The 23,389-nt window shown below is 41.9% G+C and overlaps 1 protein-coding gene across 2 annotated transcripts in view; it reads left to right on the forward strand.

Moving 5' to 3' along the window:
* The window catches only part of APLP2 (amyloid beta precursor like protein 2), an 86,653-nt gene that overhangs the window by 19,160 nt on the left and 44,104 nt on the right, over positions 1-23,389 (forward strand). The gene's annotated exons all lie outside the window — the stretch shown is intronic.

Raw genomic sequence — 23,389 nt, forward strand, 5'->3', positions numbered from 1 at the left:
ATGACCTGAGCCGACGCGGATGCTTAACTGACTGAGCCACCCAGGTGCCCCAACTATTTTTTTAATTTTAAGTAGCCTCTAGGCCCAACCTGGGCTTTGAACTCATGACCCTGAGATCAAGAGTTGCATGCTCTTCTGACTGAGCCAGCCAGGCGCCCCTATGATGGAATGTTTTTAGATTCTGGAATTAAGTTTTCCAGGGTATTTTTTGTCCTGAAAGACTGGGAGTAATTGAGATTTGTATAAATCATTACCTTTCTAGTAGCAGAACCCCCAAATAACATGCATATCTTTGAACGTGCCCATTTTTTCAATAATATATATAAAAGCCGGGATCATCTTATTCTATAATTTATCTCTAATTTATTGAATTCATTCCTTTATAATTGGATATTCACATTTCTGGTTTTCTCTAATATAAACAATATGCAATGAATGACGCCTTTTTTTTTTCTCATTTTAGCTGTATCTTAAATTGACATTTAAAAGAACCTCTGTAATAACTTGTTCTAAATTTGAAGACTCTCTATGGTAACTGGTTCATTTGGAATTCTTCACAGTCATCATTATTAGCCCATATTTATTAAATTGCTACATGCAGGGCATTGTGACAGCACAAATAACACTATAGCTGAAAGCAGCATATAGCTACTAAAATCATAAATGAAAGAAGCCTTTTAGGTTGTTGGAAAAATGATAGTCAACACTTCTCCAGTCTTTTAAAATAGATGATTTTACAGTGCACAGAAATCAGTTGCATTTCTATACACCACCACCAAGACAGAAGAAAGAGAAATTAAGGAGTCGATCCCATTTACAGTTGCACCCCAAACCATAAAATACCTAGGAATAAATCTGACCAAAGAGGCAAAGAATCTGTACTCAGAAAACTATACAATACTCGTGAAAGAAATTGAGGAAGACAAAGAAATGGAAACATGTTCCATGCTCATGGATTGGAAGAACAAATATTGTGAAAATGTCTATGCTGCCTAGAGCAGTCTACACATTTAATGCAATCCCTATCAAAATACCATCCACTTTTTTCAAAGAAATGGAACAAATAATCCTAAAATTTGTATGGAACCAGAAAAGACCCCGAATAGCCAGAGGAATGTTGAAAAAGAAAAGCCAGGCTGGTGGCATCACAATTCCGGACTTCAGGCTGTATTACAAATCACAAAGACAGCATGGTACTGGCACAAAAACAGACACATTGATCAATGGAACAGAATAGAGGGCCCAGAAATGGACCCTCAACTCTGTGGTCAACTAATCTTTGACAAAGCAGGAAAGACGGTCCAATGGAAAAAAGACAGTCTTTTCAGCAAATGGTGTTGGGAAAATTGGACAGCCACATGCAGAAGAATGAAACTGGACCATTTCCTTACACCACACACAAAAATAGACTCAAAATGGATGAAAGACCTAAATGTGAGACAAGAATCCATCAGAATCCTTGAGAACACGGGCAGCAACCTCTTTGACCTCAGCTGCTGCAACTTCTTCCTAGAAACATGGCCAAAGGCCAGGGAAGCAAGGGCAAAAATGAACTATTGGGACTTCGTCTAGATAAAAAGCTTTTTTTTTTTTTTTTTTTTTTAATGTTTTAAAGATTTTATTCATTTAAGGGTGCCTGGGTGGCTCAGTTGGTTAGGCGACTGCCTTTGGCTCAGGTCATGATCCTGGAGTCCCTGATGAGTCCCACATCAGGCTCCCTGCTCAGCAGGGAGTCTGCTTCGCCCCTGACCCTCCCCCCTCTCATGTGCTCTCTCTCTCTCATTCTCTCTCTCTCAAATAAATAAATAAAATCTTAAAAAAATATATTTTATTCATTTGAGAGAGAGAGAGCACAAGCAGGGGGAGAGGTAGAGGGCGAAGCAGACTCCCTGCTGAGCTGGGAGCCCGATGCGGGGCTTGATCCCAGGATCTGGAGATCATGACCTGAGCCAAAGGCAGATGTGCAACCATCTGAGCCACCCAGGCACCCCAAGATAAAAAGCTTTTACATAGCAAAGGAAACAGTCAACAAAACCAGGAGATACTTGCAAATGACATATCAGATAAAGGGCTAGTATCCAAAACCTATAAAGAACTTATCAAACTCAACTCCCAAAGAACAAATACTCCAGTCAAGAAATGGGCAGAAGACATGAACAGACATTTCTGCAGAGAAGACATCCAAATGGCCAACAGACACATGAAAAAGTGCTCAACATCACTCGGCATCAGGGAAATCCAAATCAAAACTTCAATGAGATACCACCTCACACCAGTCAGAATGGCTAAAATTGACAAGTCAGGAAATGACAGATGTTGGTGAGGGTGCGGAGAAAGGGGAACCCTCCTACACTGTTGGAATGCAAGCTGGTGCAGCCACTCTGGAAAACAGTATGGAGGTTCCTCAAAAAGTTGAAAATAGAGCTACTCTACGTCCCAGCAATTGGACTACTGGGTATTTACCCCAAAGATACAAATGTAGGGATCCGAAGGGGTACATGCACCCCGATGTTTATAGCAGCAATGTCCACAATAGCCAAACTAGGGATAGAGCCAAGCTGTCCATCGACAGATGAATGGATAAAGAAGATGTGGTGTGTGTGTGTGTGTGTGTGTGTATGCGCACACCCACACAGACATACTGGGGAATATTACGCAGCCATCAAAAAATGAGATCATGCCATTTGTAACGACGTGGATGGAACTAGAGGGTATTATGCTAAGCGAAATAAGTCAATCAGAGAAAGACAAGTACCATATGATCTCATGGATACGAGGAATTTGAGGACGAAGACAGAGGATCATAGGGGAAGGGAGGGAAAAATGAAACAAGACTAAACCAGAGAGGGAGACAAACCATAAGAGACTCAATGTCAGCAAACAAGCTGAGGGTTCCTGGAGTAGAGGGGGGTGGGAGAGATGGGGTGGCTGGGTGATGGATATTGGGGAGGGTATGTACTATGGTGAGTGCTGTGAATTGTGTAAGACTGATGAATTACAGACCTGTAGCCCTGAAACAAATAATATATGTTAATAAAAAATTAAAAATAATAGATGATTTTAATCCAGTTTATCTTTTTTTAAAATACTTATTTCTAGGGTTTACTTTCAGATACTTTACATATGTCAGCCCAAAGATATAAAATTTCTCTAAATTGTACAACTGAAATTTCTTTTCCTTCCTTCCTTTTTTTTTAAAATTTCTTTTCCTTCCTTCCTTTTTTTTTTTAAGTGCACACCGGATGTGTGGGGGAGGGGTAAGGAGAGAGGAGGAGAGAGAATATTAAGTAGGCTTCACACCCAGCATGGAGCCTGGTACAGGGCTCCATCTCACAACCCTGAGATTATGGCCTGAGCCAAAATCAAGAGTCGGACGCTTAACCAACTGAGCCACCCAGGCGCCCCATAATTTTTTTTATTGTAATATATACATAACATAAAAATGCTTAAAGTGGTCAATTTTAAGTGTGTAGTTCAGTGGCATTAAGTACGTTCACAGTGCCCTGCAACCATCAGCACTGTCCATTTCATCATTCAAACAGAAACTCTGAACCCATTATAATCCCATTAACTCCCTGTCTCTTGCCCACCCCAAATCCCCCTGGGAACCTCTCTTACGAAGTTGCTGATTCTTATAAATGTTCTTATAAGGCATTATACTGTTTTCAAAGTAAATGTATCAGAATGGCATTCCTTTTTTAAACTGAATAATATTCCCTTGTGTGTGTGTATACCACATTCTGTTTATTCATTCATCTGTTGATGGACATTTGGGATGTTTCCACTCTTTGGCTGTTGTGAATACTGCTGCTGTGAACATGGCTGTACTTGTATCTGAGTCCCTGTTTCAGTTCTTTTGGGTATGTACTGAAAAGTGGAATTGCTGGGTCATACGGAAATTCTTTGTGGAGCTTTTTGGGAACTGCAAATTGTCTTCCATAGTGACTGCCCCATTTTACATTCTCACCATCAATGCGCAAGGGTTCTAATTTCTCCACATTCTTGCCAGTGGTTGTTTCTATTTTTTGGGTAATAGCCATCCTAATGGGTGTGAAATGGTTTCTCATTGTGATTTTCATTTCCCTAAAGCTTAGTGATGTGGAGCGTGTTTTCATGTTGGCCATTTGTGTATCTTTGGAGAAATGTTAATTCAAGTCTTTTTCGCATTTTGAGTTGGGTTTTGTTGTTGAGTTGTAGTTCTTCAAATTTTTTTTTAAAGATTTTTATTTATTTATTCCACAGAGTGACACAGGGAGAGAGGGAACACAAGCAGGGGGAGTGAGAGAGGGAGAAGCAGGCTTCCTGTGGAGCAAGGAGCCCAATGCGGGGCTTGATCCCAGGACCCTGGGATCATGACCTGAGCCAAAGGCAGACGCTTAACAGCTGAGCCACCCAGGTGCCCCAAGTTGTAGTTCTTTATATGTTCTAAATATTCATCCCTTATCAGATATGTGACTTATAAATATTTTCTCCCATTCTTTGGGTTGTCTTCACTCTCTTGATATAGTGTCTTTTGTAGAGAAGTTTCTAATTTTGATAAAGTCCAGTTCAGCTATTTTTTGTGTGTGTGTGTGTGTTTCTGTGCTTTTGGTTTCATTATCTAAGGAATCATTGCCAAATAAAATACGAAGATTTGCCCTTATGTTTTCTTTTAAGATTTTTATCTTTTGGGGTGCCTGGGTGGCTAAGTCGCTTAAGCATCTGACTTCGGCTCAGGTCATGATCTCAGGGTCTTGGGATTGAGCCCCACTCAGGCTATACCCTCAGGGTTTTGTCTTTATAGCTCTTGGGTTTAGGTCTTTGATCCATTTTGAGTTAATTTTTGTTTGTGGTTTAAAGTAAGGGTTCAACTTCATTCTTTTGCAGGTGACTCTGAGTTCTACATTCTGTATGTCCATTTTTGTGCCAGTACCCCACTGTTTTTATTTTATAGGTAGCTTTGTGGTAAGTTTTGAAGTCAGGAAGCTTAAGTCTTCCAACTTTGTTCTTTTTCGAGAGTGTGAGATTCCATATGAATTTTTAAGATTTCTAAAAAAATTTCTGCAGGGGCACCTGGGTGGCTCAGTCGCTTAAGCATCTGCCTTTGGCTCAGGTCATAATCCCAGGGTCCTGGGATCGAGCCCTGCATCGGGCTCCCTGCTTATTGGGGAGCCTGCTTCTCCCTCTCTCTCTGCTTCTCCCTGCTTCTCCCCCTGCTCATGCTCTCTCTCTCTCAAATAAATAAAATCTTAAAGAAAAAAAAAATTTCTGCAGAAAATTTTGATAGGGATTGCCCTGAACTGCTAGATTACTTTCAGCAGTATTGTCATCTTAATATTAAGTGTTAGGTCTTTAACATGATTTTCCGTAATCAAGTTTTTTCTAATTGATATATGATTAATTGTAGTTTATACTATAACTTCTGGGTACTAGGTGTTTGATGACTTTTAGGCTTCTGAAATTAACTGTCATCCCTACTAACTGTGATTCCTGGTACATAACCACCAAATGGAGGTGGAAAACCTGCAGTCTGCAGACAGCATGTGGCCTGGACTTCTGTTTTATTTGTCTCTCACCAAGTTGGGCTTCATTGTATTTTAAATTCAAATACAAAATTGAACATCACCATTTCCGGTGCGCAGGGCTGGCTCAGCCGATGGGGCATGCGACTCTTGATCTCAGGGTCGTGAGTTTGAGTTGCACATTGGGTGTAGAAAAATAAAATCTTAAAAAAAAAAAACCATCACTTCCAAATAACATGGATTTTATGTTAAAATTCCTTTCCAGTTTTAAAAAAAATTGGAAGATCTGGCAGCAATACCCAAGTAGCACCGGCCTCCTTCAGATGGGAAGGAGACTCTGGGTTCTTTTTTTTTTTTTAAAGATTTTATTTATTTATTTGAGAGCAGGAATGAGAGACAGCAGGAGAGGGAGGAGGGTCAGAGGGAGAAGCAGACTCCCTGCTGAGCAGGAAGCCCGATGGGACTTGATCCTGGGACTCCAGGATCATGACCTGAGCGGAAGGCAGTCGCTTAACCAACTGAGCCACCCAGGCGCCCGAGACTCTGGGTTCTTGAGGGAGGTTGAATGTGGGTTGCCATTTTTGTCTTATACTCCGCCGCTGTCACCTCTCTGTTATCCATAGGCAGAGAATTTTCAACCCTGTTGAAAAGAGGAGAAAGAGAGTTGGATTGAAATGATCTCTTGCAATAAATGTTTATTACTCATGGCAGGTTTCAGGTGACCTGAAAACCACCTTTCATAACAGAATCTTCTTTGATGGTCTGGTTGGACTCTGCTCTGCCCCCACTCCCTTTGGAAGATGATTTCTGCTTAATGCTATGTAAATGTCTTTCCTTATAGCAGCTCTTTTTTTTTTTTTTTTTTTTTAAGGTAATTGTCTACACACAATGTGGGGATCAAAGTCATGACCCTGAGATAAGAGTTGCAAGCTGTACTGACTAGGCAAGCCCGGCACCTCTTTTTAAAGCAACTCTTAAGATAAATGAGGCTTGATTAGATTCCTCAGAATCTACATTAATAAAATATCCTGCTGAGCTATCATTATGAAAGATTAATTTTGTGAATTGATACAAGTCATTGAGATTGAAGATTGGTTAGTGTTGTTTTTAAACAAGGGAAATAGTAATCAGGAGAGATTAAAATCAGTAAAATGTTTTAAGTATTGATTTTAAAAGATTAGATGCAAAACCTGATAAGCTCCTAGCCAAGCTGAGCCATTACATGTGGTTTTATGTATGTATATGTAGTGAGTGAAGAAGTTGAACTTGTCACAGAATAATGGAAGTGAAGGCATATTGTAGATACACTGGATGGATGGATTTCATTAAAATATCCATATGGTAATCTGATATTACGAGAGCAGGATTTACATCTGTCTCCAAGAAGCTAAAGGAAATAGAACATAAACTTCAAGTCCCATTTGAGGTAATGATGGTTGCTTCAGTACACATTATTATTTTTATTTTTATTAAAGATTTTATTTAGGGGCACCTGGGTGGGTCAGTCGTTAAGCGTCTGCCTTCGGCTCAGGTCATGATCCCAGAGTCCTGGGATCAAGCCCCTCATTGGGCTCCCTGCTCTGCAGGAAGCTTGCTTCTCCCTCTCCCACTCCCCCTGCTTGTGTTCCCTCTCTCGCTGTGTCTCTCTCTGTCAAATAAATAAATAAAATCTTAAAAAAAAGGATTTTATTTATTTGAGAGCGAGAACAAGTGAGGGAGCGGGGCAGGGAGGGGTGTAGAGGGAGAGGGAAAGAATCCCAAGCAGACTGCACGCTGAACATGGAGCCTGATTCAGGGCTCGATCTTATGACCCAACATCATGACTTGAGCCCAAACCAGGTCCCTCAACCAACTGAGCCACCCAGGCGCCCCTTACTAAGAAGAGATAGTATTATAGGTATAGTATTTTTAGCATTCTTCTTACTTGGTCATTTGTGAAGATATATTTCTTTTTCTTTTTTTAATTTTATTATGTTAATCACCATACATTACATCATTAGTTTTTGATGTAGTGTTTCATGATTCATTGTTCGCGTATAACACCCAGTGCTCCATTCAATACGTGCCCTCTTTCATACCCATCACTAGGCTAACCCATCCCCCCACCCCCTGTGAAGATATATTTCCTTTGGATATCACATCATTGCCATATCCAGTATTTGGGATGTTTGGGGGTGTAAGGGGAGCAAATGTTTGGAAGAAAGCAAAGAGACAAGTGATCAGAAGGTCAGTAAGGTTACATTATTTTATACCATCATAGGTTGAGTTCATTGTTGGCCAAGTAAAATATCATGTTAAATATTACTGAGATTAACACAGGGCTTTTGTGATGTGATATAGGCAACTATTAGTCTTACATACTTTTGGAAATGTTTGAAACCAGTTTTTTCCATAGGGCCAAAGAAGTCACTTTAACCTAATATGAACACTTGCTTACATCCTGGCATTAAGTATTAGAGATGAGTTGCAAAAATTCTTTCATTGAGCTACTTAATAGCTGTTCCCAAGAGACAAGGAGAGTCATTCTAAGCATGCCAATCTGGATTGCTCAAATTTGGCTGAGGTACTAAGATACCAGATAGTACTATACATAAATAGCTGCTTGACCTGCTAGTCTTTGAAAGGTTTAATGTGAACTGATTCTGATGACTTTGTAAGACTGTTCAGAAGAAAAATGAGAGATTTTTGTAGACCAAGTGTGTGTGCTGAAAATTACCTCTGTGCCTAAATGCTGAGGAGACTTTGCGACTCTGGGTATGTGGTGGTAAGGGCACTGTGTTGGTAGGAATAATTTTCTTGCAGCGTTTGGGTTGACATCATTTAGAGGCTAATCTACCACTAAGGACATATAAACACTTGCAGTAGGGCTGGTGTTTTATAAACTGGTATGGTTGGTGGTGCTCTCAAAGCATATTCAATTTTCATTGGGTAAATTTTTAAGAACTGTTGAGTTTGTGTATATGTACATATATGTGTGTGTATACATGGCACACATACACATATATGGTTGTGGATTGTAGTGATATATTAAAGAATAAAGGCTTCTTACTATTTGGTGAGACTTTTTTTTTTTACTATTTGGGAATATATAAAATCAGTTTAGCAAAGTGGTTGTCAGTTTTTCATCCAAAATACAATGGTTTGAAATTTGCTGATGGTTGCCAAGCTGTCATCTGCCTTTTATTGATTTGCTTTTATGATGTGTTTGAATTCAAATTAAAATGGCAGGTTATTGTAAAGAGTAAGTGATTACGCTTGGTCTGGGCAATGTCCGTAAATCATCAAAGGAAAGAGGTTTTTAGCCCAAGAAAAGGATGGTTTGATTGCTTCAGGAAAAAAAAAATGATTAGGTGGATTTTTTACTTATTTATTTAAAAAAAAATTTTTTTTTAAAGATTTTATTTATTTGCGAGAGAGAGAATGAGAGACAGAGAGCATGAGAGGGAGGGGGGTCAGAGGGAGAAGCAGACTCCCCGCTGAGCAGGGAGCCCGATGTGGGACTCGATCCCGGGACTCCAGGATTATGACCTGAGCCGAAGGCAGTCGCTTAACCAACTGAGCAACCCAGGCGCCCTAGGTGGATTTTTAAGAAAATCAGCATTCGGGGCACCTGGGTGGTTCAGTCGTTAAGCAGCTGCCTGTGGCTCAGGTCATGGTCCCAGGTCCTGGGATCGAGCCCCACATTGGGCTCCCTGCTCAGTGGGGAGACTGCTTCTCCCTCCCTCCCTCACTCCCCCTGCTTGTGTTCCCTCTCTCGCTGTCTCTCTCTCTCTCTGTCAAATAAATAAATAAAATCTTAAAAAAAAAAAAATCAGCACTTGGGAAGGCTACAAGGGTTATGGAAATGCCACAGAGTTCTCCAGAAAAGTTAGTTGAATTTGGAAGTAAGAAATCCCTAAATATGTATCTTTGGAAAAATGCCTGACTCCTTCCTTGACGTGATTGACGCATTCTTGCGTAATGAATCAGCAATGAGAATCATCCAGGTGTGTAAACTTGAGGGAAATACTAAGGTTTTTAGAGCCACAAAGGGTACTCAAGCTTGTTCCAGGGAAATTTTCCAGGAAAAGATGTCATCTCTCTGTACTTCCTTAGATTTAAGTATTTTAAGAAGCCTCAGCCACTCTAGCCCATGAAGGACACACTCCAAAAGAACTTTTATGATCGAAATACTTAAGTTTATAACAGTATTTGTGTCTGCTCTTTTTTCTCTTATTTTCATATTTATTCAGGAATGGACTCCCAGTTTATAATAATAAACCTATAGATCCCAGGGGTACCATCACTGCACCTTTTATTTGGGCTTAACTTTTAACTGTCATTTAGGAACCAGTCAGACAGAAGTTGGGGACCTCCTATATGACAGAGTTTAAGAAGCTTTCCTTCTTTATTAGGATTATTTTGTTTACAGAATTGTCTCCCTGACCAAGCCAAGCCTCTGTGCATGTGAGGACTTGTTCGTTTTATTGTCTTTAGAGCCTGCTCTTATAAGGTCTTTAAAATGTTTACTGACTTAAAACAAATATAATTGAATCAGCAATACCTATGGGATATGAACATCATATCATATATGCTCTGTTCTGGTTATTTTTATTGTCTTTGGACGGCCCTTGGATTGTGTTCTGTGGTTGTCAGAAGCCTGGAAGAAGAGGGATTTGTTTGTTTATGTCTCAATGACGGTTTCTTTCATATTTGTGGATCTAAGAAGTTTGGGGGATGGAGGAGAGTGTCCACCTCCGCTCCTCCCGCCCCCCCCCCCCCCGGAATTGGATAAAATAAGAACTTCGGCTCTTGGCACTTAACCCACTTACATAACCTATACTGAATCCTCTATGCCCCCCTCCCCTGCTTTTAATACTGAATCTCTTATAAGGAGAAATGTCTCAAGAAATGTCTTTTTCCTGTTTAATTTCTGTTCATTATTTTACTTGGAACCACTTGTCTCTCTTGAACTAGCCTAGCCTCTTCAGGGAAGCTTTGTGGCTCTTAACCCATTTAATTCTTGGCAGCCTGAAGATTGCTCAGGGAACCATCTGAGTACCTACCCCCTTCTTCCAATCACCGGAAACTCTTGCTAGCCTTAGTTTTTTTTTTTTTTTTTTTTTTTTAAGATTTTATTTATTTTCTGACCGAGAGACTGCGAGAGAGGGACCACAAGGAGGGGGAGTGGGAGAGGGAGAAGCAGGCTTCCCGCGGAGCAGGGAGCCCAGTGCGGGGCTTGATCCCAGGACCCTGGGATCACTACCTGAGCCGAAGGCAGACGCTTAACAACTGAGCCACCCAGGCGCCCCTAGCCTTAGTCTTCTTGATGAAAGAAAGGAAAATGCATTTATATGGAATGTAAAGGTGAATGAAAAAAGGCATTCAGGTCATACCTCCTAGCACAATGTTAACTGAACATTGAGCACAGTGCTCAATGCCAGCCACATATATATATATATATATAGTTAAAATTTTTCTAGTTGACATTTTTTTAAAAACCAAAAAATAGATGGGGGATCCAGGCTGGCTCATTTCATAGAGCATGTGACTCTTGATCTCAGGGTTGTGAATTCAAGCCCCATGTTGAATGTGGAGCCTACTTAAAAAAAAAGTAGATGAAATTAGTTTAACCATTATATTTTATTTAACCCAATGTATCATTTCAATATATGTAATCATGTTATAAAATCAACATGTAATAAAATTGAGGTATTTTGCATATTAAAAATTTACATACTAAGTCTTTGAAGTTCTGCATATATTTTACATTTATAGCCACATCTCAACTTGGATGGCAGTCTTCATCAGAAATACTTGATTTTTATTTAGATTTCATGAAATTTACAGTTGGCAAAGTAGACATTCTCAAGTTGTTCCAAACACAAACGTTTTGTAATAACTGAGTGGAGTTTAAAAAAAATCGTGTTCCTTTGATATTTGTGTCTATGTTGATAAAGCTGGTTCATGTTCTTTATTTTTTAAAAAATATTTGGGAAAAAGAGGTGCGCGTGAGCAGCGGGGGTGGGGGAGCAGAGGGAGAGGGACAAGAGGACTCCCTGCTGAGTGTGGAGCCCAACTCGGGGCTCGATCCCATGACCCTGAGATCATGACCTGAGCTGAAATCAAGAGTTGGATGCTTAACTGACTAAGCCACCCAGGCGCCCTTAGAATTAATTTCACCTTGAAACAAAAGTCTGGAAATTCAGAACTATCATTTAAGTAAATCTGCTAACTCTTGTATCAGCTCAGTACTATTAATATCAATTTAAAGGAGCATTGCAAAAGTTGAAAAGCCTAAATGTAATCATTATCAACCAATATTCTTCAGATTTTTCTTGTAGTTTTTGTAGCCAGTTCACATCACACTATGCTTTTAATTAAAGTCTTCTGCATATTCATGTTACAAAATGAGTAAATTATTAATTTATATTCTAAAAAGTTTTATTTTTTTTGTACCTATGTAGCCAAGGCACAAACTTTCCTTTGAACGTTGTATTCATATGCAATGTGACAGTGATATGATTGAATTAGGTTTGCTAGGGCCACTGTAACAAAATACCACAGACTGGGTGGTTTAAACGAATAAATTTATTTTCTCGCATTTCTAGAGGCTGGAAGTTCAAGATCAAGGTGTCAGCAGGGTTGATTTCTGCCTTCTCTCTGTGTCCTCACATGGGCTTTCCTCTGTGTACAGGAGGGAGAGAGATTGATTCTGGTGTATCTTCCTCTTTTTTTTTTTTAAGATTTTATTTATGTGAGAGAGAGCGCGCACATGAGCAGGAGGGAGAGGGAGAAGCAGACTCCGTGCTGAGCAGGGAACCTGATGTGGTGCTCGATCCCAGGACCCTGTGAGATCATGACCTGAGCTGAAGGCAGATGCTAAACCAACTGAGCCACCCAAGCACCCCAAGAAAAATATATTGACTTCTTTTTTTTAAAATTTCTTTTTTTTAAAGATTTATTTATTTTAGGGGGGGGAAGGGGCAGAGGGAGAGGGGATCTCCAGCAGACTCCCCACTGAGCATGGAGCCCACATGGGGCTCTATCTTACAACCCTGAGATTATGACCTGAGTGGAAATCAAGAGTCGGATGCTTAATCAACTGAGCCACCCAGGTGCCCCTTAACTTATTTCTCAATTCCATGACTCTTCGCAAGTACTTCACCATGAAGCGACCAAGAGAGAAACTTCTGTGTGGTACGATAGATTTCTATGGTTATTGCTCCTCCCACTTCCAACTATTGTAAACATTGTCCTGCCTCGAGGTCTTGCAGTGTGCAGAATGAGATCAACACAGTTGTAGTATTTCTGTAGTGGGGGGGGACCTGGCACACCCAACTTGGAGATCCCTAGTCTATACTCCTAGGCTGTTTTCGCACCTCTCATTTGTCACCTGGGTTCATGTGACCTTGTTTCTAGCACTGCCACCACATTGAAGTGACTGGTGATTTCATGACCACCGAAATTTCCTGAGAACATTTGAATCTGCTGCTTCAGCTCTCTTGATAAGGCTTCTCTGACATACTTTCCTGGTCCTTCCACCTCAGTCACTGACCTTCCTTCTGTGCATGCCCATTAAATGTTGATATTTCTTATGGTTATGTCCTTTTTATTTTTTAAAAGATTTTGTTTATTTGAGAGAGAGAGAAGCACGAGCAGCAGGTAGGGGCAGAAGGAAAGGGAGAGGGAGAAGCCAACTCCCCACTGAGCAGGGAGCCTGATGCGGGGCTCCATCCCAAGACCCTGAGATCATGTCCTGAGCTGAAGGCGGATGGTTAAACTGACTCAGCCACCCAGGTGCCCCTTCTCCTTTTTAAATGCAGTCGCCTCAGATGATCCTATCTATTCTCTGGGCTTAAAATTCTTTCAACCTGTTATTAAATTGCAAATTCATGATTCCAGCCCACATTATCCTCCAATCCCCTCCTTCCTACCCTTTTCAGTTCCTTTGGTTATTAGCTCCACTGCTCTCTAGTTGCCAGAATTAGAAAGTTGGCATCATTTTGACACTTCTTTCGTATCTCTTGTTCAAATCCTGTCCACATTTCTCCAGTCCCTTTCCTGCCCACGCTGCTCGGGTGTTTGTTCATCAGCCTTTCTTCTGGGTGAATGCAGCGGCTTCCTACCTGACTTCCTGTCTCTACCTCATCTTCCCAGGTCATACCCTTCCACCTTCTCAAGTATGCCTAGCAAGTCCCACTCGAGCTGGAAGAGAGCCCAAGCCCAGTTTTTCTGGAGGAGAGGGTCTGAAGACTTGGCCCTTCGCCCTCCCCCGCCAACCCCCCCACCCCCCCCACCCCCACCTCCCCGGCTGTTCTGTCCTGTGCCCTGCCCTGTACCTGTCTCCGCTTGTAGCTCTTCTCAGAGTACACTGCACTCCGTCTCCACTTCCTCACCTCATTCATAATGCATGTGTTATAGTGTAGTTCTGGGTTTCTCTGTGCCTGGCTCTTGTCTCTAAGACTATTAGCTCCCCAAATGTGGATCCTGAGTCTACCAGTTTGCCCAGTGTATTCATTTTCTAGGGCTGCTGTAACAACGTACCACAAACTGAGTGGCTGAAGGAAGAGAAATGTATTGTTGGACTGGTCTGGAGGCTAGAAGTCCAAGCCCAGGTTGTCCGGAGGGTAGGGCGGTGCTCCCTCGGAAAGTGCTATTGGAAGGGTCTGTTCCCGGCCTCCCTCCTAGCTTCTGGAGGTCCCTTGGCTTTTGGCAGCACGGCTCCAGTCTTTACATGGCCTTCTCCCCGTGTGTGTGTGTGTGTGTGTGTGTGTGTCTCGTAAGGGCAGCAGTCCTATTGGATTAGGGACCCACCATACTCCAGTATGACCTCACCTTAATTGCATCTGCAGTGACCTGACTTCCAGATAACATCACGTGTGGAGGTAGTGGGGGTTAGGACTTCAAATACGAGTTTTTTTGGGGATACAGTTCAACCAATAATATGTTGACTGTAGCATAATTGTAAAGTGATCCAATGACATATCTTTTTTTAAAAATTTTATTTATTTGTCAGAGAGAGAGAGAGAGCACAAGCAGAGGGAGTGGCAGGCAGAGGGAGAAGCAGGCTCCCTGCTGAGCAAGGAGCCTGATGCTGGACTTGATCCCAGCACCCTGGGATCATAGGCAGACATTTAACCGACTGAGCCACTCAGTCATCCCCAATGAAATAATCTTTGAATAAAGGATCAGACTTTTATTTTCTTAATGGGCATTATATTTAAATAATAAAAAATAAAAGCTTATGATTTTGTTTATACTTTCCTATCTCTAGTTTTCCATATATATTTGTATTTAGCGGCTTTTGAATTGTTGCACCTTAAAAGATGCAGGTGGATGATTCTAGTTCTTTTTTTTTTTTTAAGATTTTATTTATTTGACAAAGAGAGACACAGCGAGAGAGGGAACACAAGCAGGGAAAGTGGGAGAGAGAGAAGCACGCTTCCCGCTGAGCAGGGAGCCCGATGTGGGGCTCAATCCTAGGACCCTGGGATCATGACCCGAGCCGAAGGCAGACACTTAACGGCTGAGCCACCCAGGCGCCCCTGATTCTAGTTGTTCTGACTCTGTCCTGATGAGAGAATGTGGCTTAGCTTTCGATATATTTAATATATGAATAAGCCAACAAGGACAAAGAAGTGGAGAGGAGAGATGTCCACAGAATCTTGAAGATGGAAAGCAGATGGATCCTGAATAGCAGAGTTATTAGCAGCCAGAAGGAACTGAAATGTAAATGCTGGCGGAGAAGCCAACTAAAAGCAAACTGATTTGCAGAGCCTGACTTGACTGAGGAACGGGAAGTGTCAGGGCTTCTGAGTGGGTGAGGGAAGGAGTTGAAACTCAGTGTGAGGAATCAGCCCAGGAATACCCTTCTCACTGCCCCCCTCCCACCCCTGGGAAAAGACTTCTCCCCATTTACCTGGGGACAGCAGGCCCAGCAGAAAATGAGAGGCTGAGAGGTGGCAGTCTCCTTAACTGGGTCACCAGTCCCCTGACAGCCTGACTGGTGGGCCCCAGGTGGGGAACTTGTTGCCTTCTCTGGATAGGTCACTCATTGAGTGGTCCTTTCCAGGTACAGAAAACTTCTAGCCAGGGGCACCTGGGTGGCTCAGTCTGTTAAGCATCTGCCTTTGGCACGTGTCATGGTCCCAGGGTCCTGGGATTGAGCTCCCCACTCAGTGGGGAGCCTGCTTGTCCCTCTCCCTCTGCCCCACCCCCCGCCTGTGCTCTTGCTCTCTTTCTCAAATAAATAAAATTTAAAAAACCACAAAAACAAACTTTGTAACCAGCTTTTTAGTGCCCCCTTCTTAAATATTAAATTGGATGGCTTAGGAACACCAAACATTTCAGGAATGCCATGAACATGATCAAGAACAAAAACAGATAAGGGGGGAAAAAAGCAACTTGAAGACAAGTTTAGATAAGTTCTTGATATTTACTTCAAAGAGGAGAGGGTATTCCATCTGTTGGACATAATAGTCTCTAGTAAAATAAGGCAGGGAACAAGGAAGAGTTCTTGAAGATGAGAAACATGACACCAGGAATTTAAAAATATAGTAGAAATCTTTCAGAGAGAACACTAAGAACCTAGAAAGGAAAGCAGGGGATTACTGTAGAAGGTCCGAGAAGCATGGAATCAGAATTTCAGGAAGAGAACAGAGGAGATATGTAGGATTGAGTGTGTCCGGGTTGACTTGGCCCACAGAGAGCTCAGGTCGGGGACAGAACCCCACACCGAGGCACATTATGTTGAAATGTCAGAATAGCAGAGATTGGGAAGAATCTTAGAAAACTTACTTTCATATAGAAAGAAAGAGACCTGCACAAAAGATTCCGAGTCAAATTTCCTTTAGATTTATCAGCAGCAGTGCCGGAAGCTGGAAGATAGTAGCACCAGGCCTTAAATGCTGAGGGAAAATTGTGTCTAGCTTACAATTTAGTTCTCGTCCAAATTAGTGATAAAGTGTGTGCATAAAATAAAAACTTGTTTTGAGATCCGTCGTGTTTGAAACTTCCTGTTCACACAGCCTTTCTTGGGAAGCTGTCAGAAGGTGTGAGCCCTTAAACTAGGCAGTAAGTCAACATAGAGGAAGGATGGAATCGGAACAGGAGGAGGGGGGAAGGCAGGAATGGCAGCTGTGCGCAGGTCTAGAGAATAATCAGTGTAGATGAAGTAGGAAAATGACAGGCCTGACGGAGGCCTGTCTTCAAGAAAAAAGGAATTGAAACCATTGGATCACCTCTCGCATCAGACTGCACGGAGGGAGCTTTGTGGACCTTTTCTGACATCTCAGAGCCTGCGTTGATCAGTACATGTAAAACCAAGCAGGTGAAAGAAAAGATGCAGTTGCTATCTCTAAGGGGGAAGATAGATGCCAAAGAAAGGAACTGTAATCAGAGTACATTTTTATGGTATAATAATGTAAATAGTATTGATTTGACCAACAGGGCAAGGGGAGGTGAGTGCGTGAACATTGGGTATGGTGGTTTTTGAGTGAAACCTTTTTTTTTTTTTTTTTGGAGAGAGAGCGAGCGAAAGGAGGAGGGGCAGAGGGAGAGAGAGAATCTCAAGCAGACTCTGCACCAAGCACAGCGCCGGACGCAGGGCTTGATCCCACGGCCCTGAGATCGTGACCTGAGCCAAAATCAAGAGTCTGATGCTTAACCGACTGAGCCACCCAGGCGCCCCTGAGTGAAACCCCTTTTTACTAGGGAGTTACTAGATAATGTCTGGACTGAAAAGGGTACAAAGATAAAGCATGCTGTTCAACAAGGTGGAGGTAAATAGTGGAGGAAAGACAGAAAGTGCTGCCTCTCAGGAGCGAGGGCCTGTTGAGGTAGAGGACTGCTCTTCTAGTACAAGCCTGTGTTATGTGGCTTTTCAGGCTGTGTACATGGGTGCGCTCAGCAACAATTTTTAAAAACTGAAACTTGTTGGGGCACCTGGCTGGCTCAGTCGGTAGAGCATGTGACTCCTGATCTCAGGGTCATGAGTTCAAGCCCCCACTGTTGGGCACAGAGCTTACTTTAAAGAAAAAATTGAAACCTGTTATACTGTGTAAGTTTCTTCTTTTAATTTATCATTATAGATCTACTTCGTTGAAACTTGTACAGGGTTAATCATTTGAGAAATTGTTGAGTGATGGGCCGCCTGGGTGGCTCAGTTGGTTAAGCGTCCGACTCTTGGTTTCGGCTCAGGTCATAATCTCAGGGTCATGAGATCGAGCCCTGCATCAGGCTCCTCTGCTGATCCAGGGGTCTGCTTGAGATTATTTCTCTCGCCCTCTGCCCCTCCCCCACTCGCATATGCTCTCTTTCTCTAAGTAAATTAAATCTTTAAAAAAGGGGGGTGCCTGGGTGGCTCAATCATTAAGCATCTACCTTCAGCTCAGGTCATGGTCCCAGGGTCCTGGGATGGAGCCTTGCATCGGGCTCCCTGCTCAGCGGGGAGTCTGCTTCTCCCTCTCCCACTCCTACTGCTTGTGTTCCCTCTCTCGCTGTGTCTCTCTCTGTCAAATAAATAAATAAAATCTTAAAAAAAAAAATTGCTGAGTGATATCTGCTAATTAGTATTAGTTTAAATGTCTTAGAAAAAACCAAAAGTGCGGGCTTTCGAGTCAGTCACTTACTTGGCTGTGAATGACTACTTACTGTTATTCTAGGTGCCGTGTCCAGATACGGTTCCTCTCCCCTAGAGGAACTCACATTCTAGCAGAAGGGAGATGGACCATGCAGGTGAATTGGCAAGGGAGTTTAGATTGCTTGAGGGGAAAAGAAAACAACCAGTGGGTTGGGGACTGTCCTCAGGAAGGGTCTGCAGAGGATGCACATTTGAGAGGAGTCTTGACAGTTGAGACTGTGCCTGCTCGGGGAAGAACAGGGGAAGGGAGTGCTAGGTGGAGAGCCTTGAGGCAAGAAAGACCCTGGCTTGTGTACAGACCCAAGGACCGGAAGGGTGGTGCTGAGCCCGGGGCTGGGTGATGGAGTGAGAGGGGGTGTGGTGTGAAAGAGTTTGAATCTTGGGGCACCTGGGTGGCTCAGATGGTTAAGCATCTGCCTTTGGCTCAGGTCATGATTCCAGGGTCCTGGGATCGAGCCCCACATTGGGCTCCTGGCTCAGCAGGGAGCCTGCTTCTCTTTCTCCCTCTGCCTCTCTCCCTGCTCATGCTCGCTCTCTCTGTATCTCTGTATCTCTGTGTCTCAAATGAATAAATAAAATCTTAAAAAAAAAAAAAGTTTGAATCTCTCGCCACAGAGGAGTGATTGATGTGTTCTGACTTGCGATGATTCAGAATGTTGGGGTAAAATGGATCAGGGAGGGCAAGAGTGGACACGGCTCCCCAGAGGCCCACTTGAGAAGTAGCACAAAGTGCGGGTGTACTTCCATGGTGGGGCTGCGTTCGTGTTCATGTGCGTTCACTCCCACACTTACGTCCTTTTTATTCATTCTTTTTACTTGCACGGAGTGTTTCCCTTTCTCCTTGATGCATTTTAGTAGTTCCAGTGGCTTGAACCCAGGAAGGTTAATTAATGGTTGAGGCAGCAAGCAGTAAACATACCAACCAGCAGCTCATACTAGCTTTATTACTTTATTTTTTTAAATTGCTGATAATTACAATAATGCACATGGGCACGGGTCCCAGACAGGAAGAATCATTGTCTGCAAGCAGATCTGGTGTGAGCTGATAATCCAGTCTGTATTTACTTTTAAATTTAAATGCTACATAAATCATAGGAAAGATGCCTTTTTGACTTGCTTTGAACTTGGGGGGAAGGTGGAGCTCTTTTGTATTTTTGTTATTTTCACAGTTTTAGTGGACATTAGAAGTTAAAGTAATTTGCTTCATCATGATTGGTTATCTGAATATGGCTTGCACCTAGTAAACATAGTAAAATGGTTAGCAGAACAGCACATAGAAAGTGCCATTTGTAATTTGAAATGTCATTTCCTCCCTCTCTGCCCTGTAAAAGTCATTTTGGCAAATTGTCTTATTTTCTAGTTATAAACAAATATGGTTACTCACCCAAGAATTTCTGCCCTTTCTTGACTTTCAACGTTACAGAACCTCAGAAATAAAGAACCAAGCCTTTGGTTTTCATGGAAAAGTAAAAAATTAAGAAATTTTTAGATAAGGCCATTAATTCTTAATAATACAGACTATCAACTTACTATTGCTATCATTTTATAAAAAAATTTTTTAAAACAAAAGATAAAAAGATAATCATAGAGTTCAGAGCACTCTTTCCTCAAGACAGCAATTCCATATCCTTAGACATTCAGGTGCCTACACACACACGTGCACACCAGACCCTTCTTATTTTTCTCATTTTTCAGGCCATTGAATACTTGTCATGGACCTTATTAGCCCCCTAATGAGTGTTAGGGAACCTCCACTTTAAAATGCCAATAAAAGCCATCTTATATATTAAAACGTGAATGTTTTCAGTTGCATGGATTTGTTTTTGTTTTTAAAGATTTTAATTTATTTGAGAGAGCAAGAGAACACGAGCAAGGGGAAGGGGCAGAGGAACAAGCAGCCCATTGCGGGGTTCAATCCCAGGACCCCAGGATCATGACCTGAGCTCTTATCTTTTCTTGGATATAGTAAAGGAAAGGAGACCTAGCAGAATCAATTTTAGATCTCTGACATTAGCTATTCATGTTTGTGGCTGTAACATCTGGAAGTCAGCGTTTTAGCCAAAGCTGACATGTGGTAATTTCCCAACTTAACCTTGGTAAAATCACTGAGTTAAGTATATATTTTAGTGAAATAGAAATAGAATATTTTTAAAGGAGGTGTTATTTATTACATTAAGTACATGAGATAATTGAAAAATGCTAAAATAGTGCCTAATTTTTAATGATTATGACTTAATGCATTTGAAATAAACAATATTATAAAAGCATTTGATTAGCCAGAAGTAAGAAGCATGCTTATAATTTCTGAGAATATTGCCAGCTTTGTGCTTGGATATCCCACAGAACACTCCCCTACCCTGCAGTCATTTGTATTATTTCTTTGGTTTGGTTCTTTTTTGGTATTATTTCTATCATCTGTGAATTAGTAGGAATGATTTAGAATGAACAGTAATTATTAATATTTAATCAGTAATACTTCGGGTGTTTGTTACTTAAAATCATTTCCCTCTTTAAAGGTTTAAGAAACATATCCCTCATACATTCCCCCTAACCCTGCACACACTATTTGTTTAGCACCCTCAATAAAAACCAAGTAATACTGGCCAGTGAGTTCAAAGGTTAAGCCCAAGTTCACACCATTTAGATCATGTTATATTAATACTCAAGCCTCCTGGCTTTCTGGCCTCTGCAGTTAGCATGCCTTCAACGTATGACAGGATTACTGCCTGGCTTTGGAATCCTGCAGATTCCTACTCCGTGAGGAAGCTGTCTTTGTTTCCAAGCCATGTTCCTTAGGCGTGGGGAGTGTCAGGAAAGTAGAATTCTGTCTGTTGTAGTGTGAACTGTGAACTAAAGTCCAAAGTTAATATTGTGGGTGTCGTTTGTTATAATACCTAAAATTTGGGTAGCACCATATTTATGTTGCCCAGAAGCAAAAACTAATACTGAGAGAAGTTATTCCATGACGTTGCATAGCTAGTAAGTTGAGGGGAATATCCTTCTCTCAAGAATACAAATCTAGAGAAATAACTTACACAGCACTCTTTTGATCACAGCAGTGTCTCAGTAGTAACTGCAGATTCATCTTGACCTAGCTTCCGTGCCAGCCGGAAGCTGGACCAGGGCCAGGAAGCCAGCAACTCCCGGTGATTTTCTTCTAAATGGGAGGGTGGTATTAAATTGTTCATGTAAACCTGAATTCCCACAGAAGAAAATGTGGAGCATTAATGCAGCCTACTTGAGGTATGTCCAGATTTAATAGGTAAAGAAGGCATGTGCAGTCTTTGAAGCCCATTTCATGCCATCCTGGATTTGGGGAGGATGCCTAGTCCCATGGGGACTTCACGGGTTCTTCCCTGCACACTCGTAATTTAGGCCCCAGTGCTGTAATTGTAGCCGGAGAGAGCTTGAATGTTGAGGAGCCAGCCCGACTCTAATGAGGTTAACATCTGAGGTCTTGCTCTGTGGCAGGTATCGGGCTTAGTGCTTCTGGGCAGCATCTTACTGTAATCCCCACGACAGGCCTGAGAGGTATAGGTACGTCAGGAGCCCCGTTTTACAAATCAAGAAATTTAAAGCCTGATAACGATGGCCACCAACATTTGAAGACCTCTTTTCTAAAGAACAAGCACTGTTTCCAGCACTTTGCATATGATAACTCACTTAAACCTCAAGACAACACTGTGGTGAGCAGTTACTATTGTCAGCATCTTATAGATGGAGAAACCGAGGGCCAGAGAGGTTAGGTGACCTGCCAAAGGCAGCACAGCTAGTCAGTGATGGGGCTGGAACTCTGTCAGGGTCTGCCCTCCCTTTAAAGCCCTTGCCCTTGGCCACCACCTCAGACACTTCCTCTGAGGTCAGGAGTGGAATGAGCAGAGGACGAATGGTTGGTCAAGGCATGTCTCCATACCTGCCGAAATCCATTTCTCAGAGTTCCTATTATGGGCAAGTGGAAGGAAACACAGGAGCCAGTCCAGAACCCGTCCACTTGAGAATTTGAGACCCATAAACACTATTCTTCTTCTTCTTTTTTTAACATAAAAGTATTTTATGTATTTATGTATTTTTCAATAACTTTATAGAAGACTCTTCACTCTCATCTCGGGGACATATAACAGACCTCTCTTAAATCTTGGCTTAGATCCTTACCAACCAGTGTAATCCAGATGAACAAATCACTGTGTTCCTATAAAACCTTGGAGACCGTCTAAACCATTTTTAATCTTGGAAGTGATACCTCATTTATACTTTAATATTTAGAGCTCTAATAAAGCAGAGATTATTTGTATAAATTACTGCCTATGAAAATAATACCTAAGAGCTGGCGTATGTCACTGGAAGAATAATGGCTTTTTGCATTCAGAGTTTTCCCCCTAAACCTAATTCGCCAGTTTCTAATTGAATTAAGTTCAAATGTTAAAACAAACAAATAAAAACACGGCTAAGGATTTTCAGTTGCTGTAATGCGAACTGTCACTTTTAAGGACAGGTTTTCTCAGTTTGCTGCAGAAGCTGGAAAATGCTTAACAAGAATCCTATTTTATTAAATAGTGGGTTGAAATGTTTGAAGCTTGTTTTAAATTGAAAGCTTCACTTCTTTACTGCTGATGGAGATATGCTAAAGGCTCCAAACTCCAGTGATCCTTTTGACAGTCACAGGAGTGGACTTTCATCTATATTAGGCTCTCGGCAGAATTGTAATAGTGTTCCCACTGGAGGATGTATGCTCGTGTGTTTAGAATAAATAGTGTGTTTTTCAAGTATTGGCCTATTCTGATTATAACTTAATAGTGGCCCGACCTGAACATGTGTCTTCTCTTTGTGACAGATTGGGAAAAAACTCTAAAGTTAGTTCAAAATAAAGTGGTTTGGGTTTTTTTTTTTTTTAAAGATTTTATTTATTTATTTGAGAGAGAGAGAGAGAAACAGCATGAGAGGGGATAGGGTCAGAGGGAGAAGCAGGCTCCCCGCTGAGCCGGGAGCCCGATGTGGGACTCCATCCCAGGGCTCCGGGATCATGACCTGAGCCGAAGGCAGTTGCTTAACCAACTGAGCCACCCAGGCGCTCTGGTTTGGGTTTTTTATTTTTTTAAAGATTTTATTTATTTATTTGACGGAGAGAGACGCAGCAAGAGAAGGAATACAAGCAGGGGGAGCAGGAGAGGGAGAAGCAGGCCTCCCGCGGAGCAGGGAGCCCGATGTGGGGCTCGATCCCAGGGCCCTGGGATCATGACTGAGCCACCCAGGTTTTTTAAATCGTGTT

Source organism: Mirounga leonina, unplaced genomic scaffold, assembly GCF_011800145.1.
Source record: "Mirounga leonina isolate KUSES-001 unplaced genomic scaffold, KU_Mleo_1.0 Mir_153, whole genome shotgun sequence".
NCBI classification, from domain to species: Eukaryota; Metazoa; Chordata; class Mammalia; order Carnivora; family Phocidae; genus Mirounga; species Mirounga leonina.